This window comes from Panthera onca, chromosome B3 (genome assembly GCF_046562875.1).
Source record: "Panthera onca isolate mPanOnc1 chromosome B3, mPanOnc1 haplotype 2, whole genome shotgun sequence".
NCBI classification, from domain to species: Eukaryota; Metazoa; Chordata; class Mammalia; order Carnivora; family Felidae; genus Panthera; species Panthera onca.
In genome coordinates this window covers 114003908-114019818 of record NC_138344.1, presented here as the reverse complement: position 1 = coordinate 114019818, position 15911 = coordinate 114003908, and the positions used below count along the sequence as shown (strand labels likewise).

The window sequence follows — 15911 nt, the reverse complement described above, 5'->3', positions numbered from 1 at the left end:
GGAAAAGCTCAGGCAGACGAACATAATGGTGCAAAGACAATTGGAGCCAGTCTGTGCCTGTCTCTTGAATCTGGCCTTGCCTCTATGATTCCTTCTTTGCATTTCAAGCTCCACTGTCACCTCTGCCTGTTAATAGGCCGTGGGGGCCTGGTGAATAATACTATTACAGGAGTCATAACAAAGTAGCTCTTCTAATGCTGCGTGCCTGGCACCGTGCTTAGCTTTTTGCATCTTAAGCACCAGGATGAGAATTTCCCATGCGCTGACCCTTAAGATTCTCACAACAACCCCGTGAGGCGGGCAGTATGTCCCCATTTTACAGATGGGGAAACTGAGGCCCAGAGAGGTTTAGTAATTTACCCAGCGTCCTGCAGCTGGTAAGTGGCAGGGCTAGGATCTGAATCCTGGGATTTCCAGTCACTAGAACCATGATTCCCTTAAGTCAGGGATGTCTGTGTGGCCTTTATTTCTATCTCCGAAGCCAGTCTCGCACCTGATACTGAGAGGGCTTTAGGAGAAGTTGTAATGACAGAATGAAGGGTGTTTGGATCCTGCCCTTTGAGGGGAAAGCTGTCTTTTGCAGGCTTCCTGGGGGCTTGTGAGATCTGCAGCAGCTCTGAGGCCCAACCTTGGTGCCCTGTGGCCACTTTCTGAATGGGGGGCTGCCCCAGTACAGGGGGAGACCCTGTAGGTGGAGGAGGCAGGGCTGGGGAGACAAGCCCAGGGGACACAGTTCTCAAAGCCCCTTATCGGTCTTCTTCCCTCCGGGGAGATCAGCATCGTCTTGTCACAAGTGTGGTTAGATGTTAATTTTCAGGGAAGGTTAAGATAGTAAGTAATATAGAATTTAAAAAAAAAAAATGTTTATTGATTTTCGAGAGAAAGAGAGCCAGTGCAAGCAAGTGGGGGAGGGGCAGAGAGAGAGAGAGAGGGAGACAGAGGATCCCAAGTGGGCTCCACGCTGAGTGCCGAGAGCCCAATGTGGGGCTGGAACTCACGAACCATGAGATCATGACCCGAGCCGAAGTCAGACACTTAACCAATTGAGCCACCCAGGCGTCCCAGTAATTTAGAATTTAATAAAGTTTCAATTCATGGCAGGGACGGGGGAGGGTTGTTTCTTATTTCTCTCTTTAGCCATGATGTCTGAAATGTGGGAGGCACTTAGGGGATATTAGTTGTGTGAATAAGTTAAAAAAACAAAACGAAACCTAATTATCATGGAGAATTCAAGTGCAGGAGTAGAGGATAGTATAACGAATCCCGATTTCCCCTTTCCCCAGCTTCAGCGCTTAGCCACAAAACCTCCCTGTCCTGTTTAGCCATCTGGGCTAGCATGCAGTGAGATTAGCTGGGGTGAACTGTGTTCTCGCGAATGAAAAGGACAAGCGGAGGTGAAACGATACGCCAGGACCAACGCAACCTCGCCCGTGGGGCCACCACTGTGCCGAGCACGATCCAGACGTTCCAGAAGGTTTGAACGGACTACTTGGCAACTGGCCAAGTGGCATCCCTCCAGCCCCAGGGTGGGGGGAAAAGTTTCTGAAGGATGAGTTCAGCCAGATATTTGAGGTGGGCAGACATAACCCGCACCAAAGGCACGGCTGCCGACGATGGTCTACCCTCTCAATTCACATTTACTGTGGATCATTTTATTTTTTTAAATGACATTTGAAATATAAGAAAAAGTGTAGAGAACACCACAGCAAAGACCTATGTGCTCACCACCCAGGTTTAATAAATACGAAGCACTTGCTCTTTCCAGGTCAGGGCAAGGTGCTCCAGAGGCCAGTGGGTGACAGACCTATGAACCGCATTTCCTTGTCACAAAGATGTGACGTGCAGTATAGTGAAGCGAGCCCAAGGAAGGCCCCATCCCACCTTGGAGGAGATAGGGAAGGCTTCCTGGAGGAGGTGATAAAAGTGAGCTAAAAATCAAATCTGGAGTATGTCTGGGTGAGTCAGGCAAGGGGGGTGGTGGCAAAGGGCGGGGGAGGTGGGCCAGGCAGAATGTGACCAAAGGCATGAACAGTGAGTATGAAGCTCTGGGAAGGGCGGGGCAGGGGATGAGTGAGAAGGAGTGGGCTGGGAGCAGCTGGAGAGAAAGAGGCCTGGGGGTGGGTGACAGCGGGCGGACCCGGTGAATCATCGGACGAGCTCGGCCGTCATCGGGGCAGCGGCGGGCTCTAGACTTGTCCTGAGTCCTGCTCAGTGCTCGGCTGTCTGAACTGGACCCTGGACACTGGACACTGCCCGGTGGGGTGGGTGGGAGCCGTGTCAGGAGTAGTGGAAGGAGCCTGGCTGTGTAGACAAGGCTGCAGACCACGTTGGGAGGCCGGAGGGGGCAAAATAGTACTTGTGGGGGTTGTGTGGGAGATGGGAGTCTAGCTCAGAGCTTCTAACCGTCAAACTTTCCAAAGAAGGAATGAACTGTGGGGTCATGAGTTTCCTGGTCTCGGGTGTGTTGGGTGGACTTGTTGAAGCCGGTGGGGGCGGTGGAGGGGGGAGGGCTCTGCCGTGCCTGGCCCCCAGGGCCCCGGCTCGCTCTGTGCTCTCGGGATTCGGGCGGCGGAGGGCGGGCTAAGTGACCCTTGGCACAGGGCGCAGGCGCTCCAGGGAAGGCGGCTGTGGAGGAGGCGCTGGCCGGTTGCCATGGGAACCACCTCTGCTGTGGGCTTCTGGTTCGAGGATGCCCTGGAAGGGAATGAGCTCACTCCACCTGCAAGGTGGTGAGTCAGCCTCCGAAGACCTACTTGCTCTCCAGGGCTAGGCTCCCCTGCCCCACGTGGGCTGCTGTCACTGGAAAAGAGATGGGTGCAATAGAGACAGCGGCCAGCCCCTCTGGCAGCCCCGGGGATCCTGAGTCCAGTGGAGGGAGGAGGAAGCCTCTAGTCCAGTCGCCCAAACCTTGGTCCTCAGCAGAGGCTGAGCCATCCTGTCTGCCGGCCATTTGGCTCACGTGGCCCAGGTGCCATCTGCAACTGCGCCGGCCTTGGGCTCGCAGTCCCCTGGGCTGGACGCACCGAGGACGGGGTTTCAGGTGTGTCAAGGGTTCCGAAGGAGACGTGCAGGCTGTGTGTGAATGCCCATCAGTCAGGTGCGAGGGTCTGAGGATGGGGGATGGAGGAGGGATGGAGGGGACGGAGGAGGAAACCTTCCCGGAGGGAGCAGCGTTTGATCTGACACGGGAAGGCTGAGGGGTCGCTAGTTTGCCCATCGAGTCCTAGGCATGTAGAGGTCAGAGGTCGTGGCTTATGGCTCCTGCCCCTCCCCCCAACTATGTGTGCAGGTGTCTAGTTTGTTGTTCTTATGAGGGTGTGTTCGGAACATGCCCGCTGATGGGTAGTGAGGACAAGAATTTCAAACCGCTGTGATTTCAGGGCACCGGGCATCTTCTTCAAGACCCTAAGAAGTCCAGCCCACCACCTACTGGGTTCCAGTCTCTTAAGGAGCCACCTATTGGGGTGCCTGGGTGGCTCAGTCGGTTAAGCATCCGACTTCAGTTCAGGTCACGATCTCACGGTTCGTGAGTTCGAGCCCCGCGTCAGGCTCTGGGCTGATGGCTCAGAGCCTGGAGCCTGCTTCTGATTCTGTGTCTCCCTCTCTCTCTGCCCCTCCCCCATTCATGCTCTGTCTCTCTCGGTCTCAAAAATAAACAAACAAAAAAAAAAGGAGCCACCTGTGGGCTTGTAGCCTGTCTCCACCCCCCAATGTGGCAGCCTTGGGGGCGACATGGGAAAGGCCAGGGAACACTGGCTTTTGCTTGCCTACTTGATGCACCTACCTGGGCCTCTGTTGCCATTGGAGAAGAGAAAGCACTTCAGAGGGGGCAAAAAAGATGACATTTTAACCCTCTCACCTACACACCACGATTTATCGTTTCAGAAACCTATTTTCGTGTTTGTCCTCATACGTGCGTTACTTTCATAGTGGCAACCGTAGCGCGTACGCAGTTCAGTTCCGTTTTTTTATTTCTCCACGTGGCTTTTTATTAAAGATTTGTTTTTTCATATATAGCAACACAGCCTTTGCGTTCCTCCCCTGATGAAAGTGAGATCCAGGGATAGAGTTTATTTCATGAATATTTTTTTATTTGTGCTTTTCTGCCTCTTTCCAAAAAGCATTTGAGGAGAGCACATCCAAAGGCTCATGTATAGCTAAGGTTTAAAGTCGGAAGATCTGAGCTTTGTCAGGGTGAGGATGAGGTAACTGTTAAAAGAGGTTAGTTTTTCTTAGTTTGCCCTGACCCTCATTCCAAGCTTCCTGGTAGCCACAGCAAAAGGGGAAATTGGAATTATCATAACATTTATTTCCTAGTGAAAAAGGAAGCATATCAGTTCATGGGAAAGAGACACTTCTAGTAATGACTGACCACCAGGGACTTTTCCATTTTATTTTATTTTTTTAATTTTTTTTTTTAACGTTTTTTTTAATTTTATTTTTGAGACAGAGAGAGCATGAACGGGGCAGGGGCAGAGAGAGAGGGAGACACAGAATCGGAAGCAGGCTCCAGGCTCTGAGCCATCAGCCCAGAGCCCGACACGGGGCTCGAACTCACGGACCGCGAGATCGTGACCTGAGCTGAAGTCGGACGCTTAACCGACTGAGCCACCCAGGCGCCCCAATCCATTTTAGAGTCGTGTTGTGCTTAATGCTGTCGGTCGTAGTTTCACGGAACACACAGAGACCTTTTTTGCATGTCGGTTCTTTCTTTCTTTTTTTTTTTTTAAGGTTTTTATTTTTAGGGACACCTGGGTGGCTCAGTCAGTTAAGCATCCGACCTCGGCTCAGGTCATGATCTCACGGTTTGTGGGTTCGAGCCAGGTGTCGGGCTCTGTGCTGACAGCTCAGAATGTGGAGCTTGCTTTGGATTCTCTGTCTCCCCACCCCCCCCCCCGCCCCTCCCCTGCTTGTGCTCTGTCTCTTTCTCTCTCTGTCAAAAATGAATAAACACTAAAAAATAAAAATTAAAAAAAAGATTTTTAGTTTTAAGTATCTTTACACCCAGCATGGGGTTCAAACTTACGACCCCGAGATCAAGAGTCGCATACTCCGCTGACTGAGCCAGCCAGGCGCCCCTGCATATTGGTTCTTAAATCAACCCTCAGTAGAGCCAAAGGCATGGTGTTAAATCACACTTGTGTGAAGGCATTTCTGTGAGAAGCTGAATAATGAAATCTTGTCCTACTGCTTCGAGAGGTCCAGCTGAGGCGAGGCCTCACCCCTTGCTTGTCACTGGAGACCCTCCCTCCCGGTTGTTTGCCCAGGGCTGGGCTCCTGGGCCCTGCGTCTGTTAGAGGTTTTCCGAGGCCTGCACAGAGAAGGGAACTGTTTGAGGTACCAGGCATGTGAGGACCAGAGATGCTATTTTGTTAGGAAAATGAGAGGTCGGGGCTGGGCCTGGCATCTACCTTTTCAGAACGAAGGTGGTGGAGGCCAAGGCTGTCTTCTGGAAGCACATTTGGATTTGCTCCGAGTCTCAGCAAGGTGCTTCTGGCCTCAGGCTCTTGGCCACAGAGCAGGGATGAGGTCCCCCCCGGGAAGGAAATGGCTTACCTGTCGGGGCTGGGCCTGGCATGTCACCTTTACTGGCTGCCTCTCTCCTCAGTGAGGTGTTACTCCTCTCCTCTTCATTCTCCCGGCATTGGACATCTCCATGGTTTCCAGTTTTTGGCTATCCTAGGTAATGCCTCTATAAGTAGTCCTTTCCTGTGGACGTTTTCTTGCCTTTCAGGTTCATATCTGGGATCTGAGTTAATTGGTCAAGAGAGATGACCATTTTACGTATTCATCAGTTGCCTTTCTAAGATGGACTGACTTAATATGCCACCGGCAATACACAAACCTGTTTCTTTAATTAAGAAGGAACGTAATGTTTATTGTGAAAAATATAGCACAGTACAAGGAAGAAGATAGAGATTGCCTGGAATTCTCCCACGCTGAGAGCATGGAGGTGTTGGTTTGGGGTGCTGCTGTAGTGACCTCCTGCCTCTTGTCAGACAGGAGTGGGAGCTGTGGCGTTCCCGTTAGTCCTACGTGCCCTCCTGCTTGGCAGGGAGGGCACCCAATTTTCCTCTGACCCAGAATATCTTAGCCACTGGCCTGCCTGGCTGTGGGCTTAACATTTCTAACCTGAAGTCCCTGTTAATATTTCAGCCTAGTGCTAGATATGTAGAAGGTGGTTCAGAAAACTGTCAGGACTTAAATATTTGGGAGGAAAATGTGAAATATGATCCTCCGCTGGCAACTTAGTAGATTCTTCAGTAGCTACCACCTGCCAGGCGCTACCTCAGGGGCAGGGCACAAGGCTCATGAGCCTCCGTGTCTGGGAAAGTTCCCCCTCCCCCCGGACCTGGCTGTTGACCACATTGTTGCAAGTTCCTGTCTGTCTGTGAGGCTTGTCAGAAGAGCCAGGTTCTTGGTAAAGTTGAAGGGAAGTGGGAGAAGTCCTAGAACAGAACCTAAACCTGCCGGCTCTGCGCCCGGCTCTCACTTCCCCCCTTCACTTCTCTGAACCAAACATTCCATGGCCCAGGCGACCCTCTCCCATACTTCCATCTGTAGGAGGAAGCCTCAGGGTGGAAGAGACCACTTCCTGCTCTGGCTGGGCCCCTGATGAACTCTCGACTGGGGTTGCCGGCACTCCTCAACCCGGCAGGGTTACTTCTGTCCCCGGGCAGCTCCACCGTCCCCTGAGCAGTGACGTATCTGATGAAATGCCCCTGATGCTGGGCTGGGAAGAGGAAGCTGGACTGTTCATGAAATGGCTTGACCTGAAGTAGGGAACGAGGCCTCAGTCTCTGGGAACTCTTAAGAGCCAGCTGAAGGTTTCTCAGGTGGCTTCAAATGCCAACATGGGTGAATGCATGAGGGCACCTGGTGCTGTGCCCACACTAGTGACACACTTGGATGTTTGTGTCATTTTCAATATGGAAGAGGTGATGCGCAGAAGCTTCCTTTCTCCTGCAGCTGTGGCTCTCCCCTTGTTTCATTTTAACCTAGTGCTAGACGTATGGAGTCAGGTGCGCTTTGGTTGGGGATCATACCTAGAGGTCCATAGATGGAGCTGCAATGGTGGCTTCTTCGAGCCACCCTAGCCCCCATACCCACGTGTGGGACTCTCAGGCTGTCTTGGAGGTGCACCTAGAGCATGCTTGATGTCCCTAATGCTGAGTGTCCTACGGCCGGCCCCTCCGACACAGTGGCAGACTGTTTTCCAATGTCCAGGGGCTGTGGATGATCAGAACTTTGGAGCCGTTTCTGGATTCACCAGAGGGATTCTCGGTGTTGGGGGCACCGAAGGGGGAAGCCACTGGAATGTCTCAGCTGCTGTTTGAGTTGGTTAGGTCAAGAGCTCCCTGTCAGGGCCTCATGGTACTCCAGCTTGTGGCCATGTGGACGGACTGGGATTGATTTGTTCTGTCTGGTTTGTTAGACACTCTACCCTCTCTGTCTCTCCCTACCCAGAAACCACAATGAACTGTAAAGGCTGCTCCAATTAAGACTCATGGTCGTTGGGAGGGCGAGAGGGACTCCTGAGGAGACAACAACATGTACTTAACTTTGCTCTGTGAAGGAGAGGTTCCTTTGCTCTGAGGAGGGGAGGTGGGCAACAGCAAAGGACGTCCTGCCCACACTGTATTAATTGAGCACCCGCTTCAGGTGACCACATCTTCCAGTTCTGGTTCCAGTGGGCATGTCCACTCTCTACCACCCAAGTGGAGAATTTCACTCCGATGCCATATTTACTAAAGGGTGGTCCGCGGCCCACTGAGGCTTCATGTATGAACTGTAGCCTCCTGAGCCTTGCCCAACCTGCCGAACCAAATGCTCTGGGCTCAGAGCCCAGGAATCTGCATTTCTAGCAAACCCCCTACTTAATTTTTAGAGAACATCTAGGAAGGCTTACGTGGGAGTATCGTTGCTCTAGTCTGAGTGGTAGGAGTATCCCCAAAATGTGAACCAAGTGTCTCTTCTGGACCCTGAACCCATATTATTACTTAGAGGGAGAGTAAATAAGGAAAGGAAAGAAAATCTGTTCTTGCTTCCCTGACCGTAAATTGTTTTTGGCTTTGGAGCAAGAGGGCCAATAAGGCTGCTTTAAAGCAATATTGCGGTGCTAATGGTGGAGGCCATGCTTTTCTCACCCTGGGCATTCTGAGGGGCCACTTCTATCAGACAGGTGGCCCTCCCTGCTCACCCAGCACAAACATCTGTGTCCTTTAGTGACTGTCCAGCTCTGTTTGGTTTCCTGTGGAGAGAGGGCTTTTTAGCGCCCCATATGCTGCCTCGCCCTGTCCCACCTTAGTGACCTCTGACCCTGTAGTCTCAGTTGAGCCAAATTCTGACTGTGCACTGTTGTGTGGGTTCTAGCTTTCATCCAGACAGCGTGACAACAGGGGTTTGGGTTGGCTCTAGACTGTGGACGCCTCCTCATTGCCATGCTCCTGGGTCTTTTCAGCCTGGGGGTCTGCCAGCTGCAGTGTGTTTTGTTGGCATAGACTCCAACTGGCCCAGGTAGACAGGCCCAGGCAACAGGGAGCTGAGAAAGCACATGAGACTCAGTTTGACAGGGCATTTCCACATCCCTGGGTGTCATTTTGGGGGCTGTAGGTCAAGAACCACCCCCTCTGCCTCTCTGACTATCCGCAGTTTCTCAGGGGGGATGTGGTACCGTGGGAGGAGGGGCACAGTGTAGAAGGGAACCACGACTCTCAGAAGTTGAGGGCGGAGATTGAGTTTGGTAGAGCAGGCCTCAGGGGGCCACAGCATGCCTCTGACATCAGAAAGGACTAGGGTTACAAGGGTTGGTATAGAGAAGGTGGGCCTGAGAGCTAAGGTATAAGAAAAAGGACCCTCAGAGCACTTATTCTGGAGTCCTAGAGGTGATGAACTCTTCCAGGCAATACGTGTAACTGAGACACAGTTTTGCAAAGAGAAAAAAATCCAATCAAGGCAAGGTTTTAGATGAACAGGTGGATGGACTCCTTTCTGAAGGCTCTAGGGATTGTTGCAACTTGTGGGTTAGCATCGTGGCTCATTTATGTAGCAAAAGCGGTGAAAATGTTCATATCCTTTGGCCTGGTAATTCCACCACCCCCCCCCCCCGCCCCCTCCCCCGCTCCACTGGCCTCCAGGATTTTGTCTGAAGAAAACTGTCCAACTGAGACAGAAATGCCTAAGAATATGCTCTGTGCCATCTGGGGGAAAAAAAAAGCTTCCGTGTCTAAGCAACATTAGGGGAGGAGTTTAACAGACCTTCCTGATACATGGTAGTGGTGGGACATTTTTTTTTCAGCCTTTAGAATGACATTTATACAGATTATACAGGAATAGAATATCCAATAGACTGTTGAATGTTAGAGTAACACTATATGCTATATGCATTATAATCAGTTGCAACCATAAAAACCAGTGTAAACAGGTAATACGCAGAAACGAAAAAGACTATGTTGAGGTTGTAGGATGAACTACTTTTTAAGAAAAAATAGTATTCAATTTAATAGCAAGTCAGGGAATTTCTATCTGAAGCACCATCTCTCCAAATATATATATATATATATATATATATATATATATATATATATATAATTTATTTATTTATTTGTTTATTTATTTATTGCTGTAACCTGTCCTTTGCTTGAGTAATGGCAGCTGCATGAGATTTAACCATCTGTTCTGAGCACGCTCAGTGTGTGTTGTGTGCTGCTAGGCGCTGTGGAGTGCATAGAAGGTGTAAGATGTGGTCCCCTGAGCTTAAGGGCAGGGGATGGATGTGTCCCCTTGCTGTGGAGACAGGATGTGCCTCTGTAGGGCCAACTGATTAGTGCTGGGTGCTGAGGCCTGACCCTAGCATAGGGGGCATGGGCAGGTGGGGGGGCGGTTAGGTGGATGGGTGGATGGGATGGTCTGGGACTTCGGCTGGGGTTGGAAGGATCTGTAGGACCCAGGTGAGCTTTTAGGACAGGGGAGCGACCAGCCTGGCAGCTCAGCAGAGTCCAGGTCTCTTAAGGTGGGCTCTGTCTGGACCGTCACAGCCTTGCATGAGATCAGAGATAAATCAGATACTTGTTATTCATCCCATTTCTAGAGACTGCAAACTCGAGTCCTGGAAATGGACTCTTCCAGGAATCTCCAGAGTCCCCTAGGGACAGGAGTGATGCTCCCTGTGAGCTGACTGCCCCTGCATGTGCAAACCCTCTCTGTGCCGTCCCCAGGGGCAAATCCCCAGGCGCGGGAACCACTCCTGGAAGGTACCTTTGGTACCTTCTGGGCCAGTGATAGAGGATCAGCATTTCTTCTCCAGTGACCTTTCCTTTTAAATCTGTCCCTGGCCTGCATGGGTGCCAGGCACTCCTGGGGGGCCGCCCCATCCACACTTGCCATTTGGGTACTTTGACATTTTGTTTAAGCGGGGATGTGATTGAGAATGTGTGAGGGTGAGAACCGGAGGTGCTGGCTCTTTAAGGCTCGGCCTTCAAGTGAATTTTGGCAGAGGAGACACTGAATGTTTAATTTTAGGGCCAGGAGGGGGTGGGGGAAAGTCCCTACCACATCTGGTTTGTGTTAAGCCCTTCCCTTCAGAAAAGGGCTGTGTTTATGGTTCAAATCCGGCAGAGATGGGGCGGGAGGGGCGCCACTTTCCCCTACTAGGCAGTGCGGCACCGAGAATGCAAGAAGCTTCCTTCTGGTCTTCTGACCCCGTCCCGAGCTAAACAGTTCCAACTCTGAGAAAGCCGAGACACCCATTTGATCCTAAAGTTACAGCAGACGTTTGCCTTCAGACGGCCTCTGGCAGCTGGGCTTTGCAGGGCTGAGCCTCTGTCCCTGGTGCCGCATGACTCTCCGGAGCTGGCCGACCATCAGCTCCGCTTGTCTGGAGTCCACGGGGCCCAGATGGTCGGGGTCAGTGGTGCTGTTGGGATCCCGGGATCCCAGAGACGCCCAGGCTGTCTGAGCTGGAAGGTCATGCAGAGACCAGTCCCAGGCCTCTCTTGACAGATCAGGAAACTGAGTCCCAGCGGGCTGAAGAAGCTAGTCCAAGGTCACACAGCAAATTGGCGGCCGGTGCGGGATTCAAACCACGCTTTCCCTGGCTCTCAGTTTGGTTTGGTGCACTTCTCAGGGCCCCGTATGGCTTCCCCTTCTGCCTACTGTTCGGATGACTGTTCCAGGCTCTGCTTCCTCAGAGGGCTGGCCTTGGGGACAGGGGGTGGGGTGGACACAGTCACGAGGCTGTGAGTGCCTCGAAGGCTGGGCTGCTCGCCACTGTTTCCAACTGCTGGCTCGGCCCCTGGCCCAGGGTGAGAGCTTAGAAAATATGAAATGAATGGCTGGGCGGTGTGGTCTGAGGGTGGGGGTGCTGGTGCTCCAGTTAGAAGCGCTGCGTCCAGGAGGGAGACCAGGCATGGGTCCCTGGAGGAGGCTCTCCTTGCTCCAAGGCCATGTCTTGTCTTCCCCAGCCCTTTCCTGGTTCGGGGACATCACCAAGCTCAGATGGAAGCCTTCAGTTTCAGAGCTGAAAGGCAAGAGCCACTGAAAAGAAGCATTCCATCCGTTTCAAGTTACAGATGAGGAAACTGAGGCAAGGCCACATGGCCAGTCAGTGGAAACATCAGGACTGGAGCCTGAGTCTGCAGTCCTCCTGGTGTCTTCATGGCAGGATTGAGGGTAGAAATTGGAAAGGCCCCTCTTGTCCTTTGTGCCTCCCCCATCCTGTAAGGCACAGGATGGACGTTTTCCTCCATCAGGTGGACGTTTTCTCCGTCTCCCTCTTCGCTGCAGCTTCCTGTCCCCCTGCGGTGGAGGATGGGAGGTGATTTCACCAGAGTCCCGTGGAGGAGAAGGCCGGGCATGTAGGGACTCAGTCATTCCCTTGTGCCTTCCTCGAAGGGGAAATAGGGCAGGGTGGTTCATTTCCTTCCAAAGCCAGAGTCACCTTGGAGTCAGAGCCTAGGGAGGGGCACACCAGTTACCCATCGTCTCTGGCCCTGGGGGCATTTCCCTACTCCTGTTTTCGTGAAGTGGGGAGGGCTGGGGAGGCCCTGTGCGTCATTGCTGGCCCCCACCCCAAGTCTGCCTTCACTGCTTTCAAGGGGGGTGATGCTCATCCCTGTCCCGCCCGGCAGGCTGTCGCTGGTGGCAGAGAGGAGTCAGGTGACGGCATTGCCTGCAACATTGTGTAGAGTGGGCAGTTCTCAGACACCGAAATGGGTCACGATTCGAAACAGTTTTGTTGAGAAGTCTCCAGGGTCTCTTTTGGTTTTATTAGGAAAGTGTAACATGTTCACGGTAAAAACAAACAACCCAAAAAATGCTTCCCCACAGGTAATAGGGTTATTTTCCGATGCCCACATGCAAGTTTATGTTTAACCTGCATCTCTCTCTCTACATACACACATACATATATATATATATATATATATGTGTGTGTATGTAGAGAGAGAGAGAGAGAGAGAGAGAGAGGGAGAGAGGGAGAGGGAGAGAGAGAGAGGTAGTTTGTGGTAAAATATATATAACATGAAATTTATCATTTTTGCCATTTTTAAGTGTGCAGGTCAGTGACATTAAGCGCATTCCCACTGTTGTGCAGCCATCACCACCATCCGTCTCCAGAACTCTTGACATCTGGCCAAACCGAAACTCTGTACTCATTAAACACTCACTCCCCATCCCTTCCTCCCCCAGCCCCGACAACCAGCATCTACCGTCTTTGAGAATTTGACGGCTTTAGGTACTTCATCAAAGGGGAGTCAGACAGTATTTGTCCTTTTGTGTCTGGCTCATTCTCTTAGCATAATGTCCTCAAGGTTCATCCATGTGATAGCATGTGTCAGAATTCCCTTCCTTTTTATGGCCGACTAATATTCCATTGTGTGTATACACCACATTTTGTTTATCCCCTCTTATTTATTTATTTATTTATTTACAAGGTGTGAGTGGGGGAGGGGCAGGAAGCAAGGAAGACAGGGAATCCCAAGCAGGCTCCGTATGGTCAGCGCACAGAGCCAGATGTGGGGCTCAAACTCATGACACCATAAAATCATATAACCTGAGCCAAAAATCGAGTCGGACGCTTAACTGACTGAGCCATCGAGGCGCCCAGCTGTTTGCTTATTTTTGAGAGAGAGTGAGCGAACAAGGGAGGGGCAGAGAGAAGGGGGACAGAAGATCTGAAGTGGGCTCTGCCCGATGGCAGCGAACCTGCCAGACCCTTGGGGAGCCCGAGCCCCTCACTTCTGTGCCAGGCATTCTGGCTCAGAACTCTTCCCCCAGTTAAGTTGCTGTGTGATTGTGCCTTAGGTGGGTCCCCCTACCTTCCTAGTTTGCAGACTCCAGGATCCCCGTCTCCCTCCTATTTGGGGACAGGAAATAGCAGCCTCCACGTCCAGGCAGTGGAGCACCCCTTTCTCCTGCAGGATAGAGTGGTGGGGACCAGCCACGCGTGGGTCACGTCCAGGCTCAGAGGAGGGGAGGGGGGCAGTCCTGCCTGCAGCTGTCTCCTTTCTAACCCCTCCTCCCCTGCCCCCCTTCTCCACAGAAGAGTCCATCTTGTGGGGGCCACAGGGTGTTGAGCAGAGTCAGCTTCGGTGTTGGCACTTCTGGGGCGAAGAGAAGCTCTCTGCCATCTTACTCTTGTGACCTTGAGCAGGTCCTTACTCTGAGCCTTGGTTTCTTTTTCAATCTATCCTGTAGGGTCGTTGCCAGGACTAAATGGGATGAGGGATGTAAACCATCCAGGTTAGTGTCCTGTGCCTGGTGGGCTCCCCAAGTGTGGGCAGGGTGGTGATTTTATGTATGCACAAAGCCAAGATAGGCTTTCCGCAAACTCCTCTTGTCCTTCTCTACACAGGAGGGGAGGTGATAGAGACTTCCTCCATGTTTCTCCAGCCCAGAGTTGCCCAAACTTGCTCAATTATAGGATTCGCTTGGAGTGCTTGTTACTTGTTAAAATTCTGATTCATGGGTCCCACCCAGAACTCCTGAACCAGAGTGCCCGTTGTTGGGGTGGAATCTGCATTTTCAGCATGTTTTATAATTAGGTCAATTTGGGAAACTCACATTCGCTGCTCTCAGAGTCCTCTCCCAGTGGTGGTATCATCTGATTTAACAAGAGCCCATTAGGGCAGCTGGGAGGCAGGTATGGCCCCACATAAAGTGGGAGACTTTGAAGTGAGAGTGTGAGGCTTAAGGGGCAGACCCGAGGCCCTGCGCTCCCTTGTGGTGGAACAGAATTAGAACTCAGATCTTCTAGTGCCTGTGTCCATTGTGTCTGCAAACATTCTACTAAGGCATGGAAAAGGTGGGGGATGAAGAGAGGTGGGGTGACAGGAAGGAGGTGAGTAACATGCCCCAGTGGTGGCAGAGGGGGAACAGGGGCATCCTTCTGCCCCTCGAGGGAGGCCTGCAGAGACCAGCCATGGTGCACAGGTGGTGGGGTGGGGGGGCACCCACCAGGACGCTTCCCCAGATGTGCCTTCTGAAAGCCAGGGCCCACGTGAGCAGGGTGAGCCGTGGGCTTTGTCCCAGGGCCACTGGGATCCACAGATAGAAGGAGGGTGGGGAGGCAGCATGGGCCAGGTGGACTGGGCTCAAACACCTTCTCAGGGACATTGGGGGAATCCTGGAACTCCTGAGGGTAGGTAGTGACCACTTCTCCTGCCCTTCTCCCATTACGGTTCTGTCCAGAAAGACTTCTAGAAGCACAGGCAGGGCCGGCCCCCCGGCTCAGATGGTGGAAGCAAAGTGTGCAGGAAGTGAGGAGTGGTATTGCCGGGGTCAGCCAGCCACTCGAGGTGCAAGGGCTATACTGCCTCTCCTGCTTCCTTATTCCCCAGGCTGGCTTGGTCCGTTAAAGGAAGACCAGTTTAGGTCCTTGGCGTTCCCCCCAGTTTCCAGTTTCCCCTTTAGAGGCTCTTAATGATTTCAGCCTGATTTTCTCTGGGTTTTGATGGAGAGGCTTCCAGGGGAGAGGGAGGCCCTGTACTTGTTCCCTTCAGGCTGTTCTAAGGCCAAGGTTGTCTGTCCTGACCACACAGTAAGATCACCTCTAGCTGGGAGCTTCAGGCACTGCCTGTGCTGGGCCCACTCCAGGAGGGTGATCTGCCTGGGTTGGGGTGAGGTGGGCTGGGGGTGGGGGGCAGTGAGAGGGGAGGAGCCTCACTCTGGGCTTGTGCATGTGGCCTGCTGCTGGGCCTGGGCTGACAGGGGAGTCGAGGGAGCGGAGGTCCAGGCAGACTGAGCTTGTGGTTAGAAGCAGGGGCTCTGCAGCCTGAATTCTGGCTCCTCTGTGTACTGTTCGATGTGACCTTGAGTGACTTTGTGAGCTTTCTCTTTTGTAAAATGGGATTAATGATGCTACCTACCTCATAGGGAGGTTGGGAGGATTGAATTGTGCTGCTACTGACAGAGCCCTCGACAGTGGGCTTGGGAGGGCGTTCTGCTCTCTCAGATCCTTCCATTCTGACCTTCAACTTAGACTGTCCGGCTGAGGGCTGTGGACCCTCTTTTGTAGCCGTGGTGAGCGGCTTGCGGTGTCTGGGTGGGCAGGGGAGTGTGGTGGAGAGGTGGGCTTTAGTGGATGACATCTTCGCCCATCCATCCATCCTTCCATCCATCCATGCATCTTTTGGCTCAGGTGCCAAATCTGGGGGTGAGGTCCCTAACCCCCAAGTGTACTTGTCCGCCTGCTTCTCTGTCTTCACCCTCCCCACGCCCCACCCCAAGTCACCTTTATCTCTTGCCTGGACATTCGTATGGTCTCCTGATTGGTGTCTGCTGACATTCTTGTCCGCCTCTGATCTGTTGTTCACGCCAAAACTAGGAGTCTCTTTCCAAGGTGCGGGCGTAGTATTTGTAAACCAACACCTGATTCCTGGACCCGCCTCATTCTCACCCCCGACCCTTGGCTG

General features: G+C 52.4%; 1 protein-coding gene across 4 annotated transcripts in view; it reads left to right on the top strand.

Annotated features, from left to right (window-relative positions):
- The window catches only part of ACTN1 (actinin alpha 1), a 95733-nt gene that overhangs the window by 18063 nt on the left and 61759 nt on the right, over nt 1-15911 (top strand). The window contains exon 1 of one of the 4 annotated variants that reach the window (XM_078448099.2): nt 6755-6778. The exons of the other annotated variants lie outside the window; for them this stretch is intronic. The gene's annotated coding sequence lies outside the window, so the exon portion shown is untranslated. Of the gene's footprint in view, nt 1-6754; nt 6779-15911 lie in introns of those variants that run through there. 4 annotated transcript variants of the gene reach the window in all.